The following is a 1,776-nucleotide window of genomic DNA, read 5'->3' as shown; positions in this document are numbered from 1 at the left end:
GCGTATAGAGTCTTCAACAAATCATCGGGTTTGGTTGAAGTTTCTAGCGACGTTGTATTTGATGAGACTAATGGCTCTCCAAGAGAGCAAGTTGTTGATTGTGATGATATAGATGAAGAAGATGTTCCGACGGCCGCTATACGAACCATGGCAATTGGAGAAGTGCGGCCACAGGAACAAGATGAACAAGATCAACCATCTTCCTCAACTATGGTGCTACCCCCAACTCAAGACGATGAACAGGTTCATCAACAGGAGGCGTGTGATCAAGGGGGAGCACAAGATGATCTTGTGATGGAGGAAGATGCGCAACCAGCACCTCCAACCCAAGTTCGAGCAATGATTCAAAGGGATCATCCCGTCGACCAAATTCTGGGTGACATTAGCAAGGGAGTAACTACTCGATCTTGATTAGTTAATTTTTGTGAGCATTACTCCTTTGTCTCTTCTATTGAGCCTTTCAGGATAGAGGAGGCCTTGCTAGATCTGGACTGGGTGTTGGCCATGCAGGAGGAGCTCAACAACTTCAAACGCAATGAAGTTTGGACACTGGTGCCTCGTCCCAAGCAAAATGTTGTGGGAACCAAGTGGGTGTTTCGCAACAAACAAGACGAGCACGGGGTGGTGACAAGGAACAAGGCTAGACTTGTGGCAAAAGGTTATGCCCAAGTCGCAGGTTTGGACTTTGAGGAGACCTTTGCTCCTGTGGCTAGGCTAGAGTCTATTCGTATCTTGCTAGCATATGCCGCTCACCACTCTTTCAGGTTGTTCCAAATGGATGTGAAGAGCGCTTTCCTCAACGGGCCGATCAAGGAGGAGGTGTACGTGGAGCAACCCCCTGGCTTCGAGGATGAACGGTACCCCGACCACGTATGTAAGCTCTCTAAGGCGCTCTATGGACTTAAGCAAGCCCCAAGAGCATGGTATGAATGCCTTAGAGATTTCTTAATTGCTAATGCTTTCAAGGTTGGGAAAGCCAATCCAACTCTTTTTACTAAGACTTGTAATGGTGATTTGTTTGTGTGCCAAATATATGTCGATGACATAATATTTGGTTCGACTAACCAAAAGTCTTGTGAAGAGTTTAGCAGGGTGATGACGCAGAAATTCGAGATGTCGATGATGGGCGAGTTGAACTACTTCCTTGGGTTCCAAGTGAAGCAACTCAAGGACGGCACTTTCATCTCCCAAACGAAGTACACGCAAGACTTGCTAAAGAGGTTTGGGATGAAGGACGCCAAGCCCGCAAAGACGCCGATGGGAACCGACGGACACACAGACCTCAACAAAGGAGGTAAGTCAGTTGATCAAAAAGCATACCGGTCAATGATAGGTTCCTTGCTTTATTTATGTGCTAGTAGACCGGATATTATGCTTAGCGTATGCATGTGTGCTAGATTTCAATCCGATCCTAAGGAGTGTCACTTAGTGGCGGTGAAGCGAATTCTTAGATATTTAGTTGCTACGCCTTGCTTCGGGCTCTGGTATCCAAAGGGGTCTACCTTTGACTTGGTTGGATACTCAGACTCCGACTATGCTGGATGTAAGGTCGATAGGAAAAGTACATCGGGGACGTGCCAATTCTTAGGAAGGTCCCTGGTGTCATGGAATTCTAAGAAACAAACCTCCGTTGCCCTATCCACCGCTGAGGCCGAGTATGTTGCCGCAGGACAGTGTTGCGCGCAACTACTTTGGATGAGGCAAACCCTCCGGGACTTTGGCTACAGTCTGAGCAAAGTCCCACTCCTATGTGATAATGAGAGTGCTATCCGCATG

Source organism: Zea mays, chromosome 6 (genome assembly GCF_902167145.1).
Source record: "Zea mays cultivar B73 chromosome 6, Zm-B73-REFERENCE-NAM-5.0, whole genome shotgun sequence".
NCBI classification, from domain to species: domain Eukaryota; kingdom Viridiplantae; phylum Streptophyta; class Magnoliopsida; order Poales; family Poaceae; genus Zea; species Zea mays.
The sequence above is the reverse complement of the archived record's forward strand: the minus strand, read 5'-3'. Positions refer to the sequence as shown.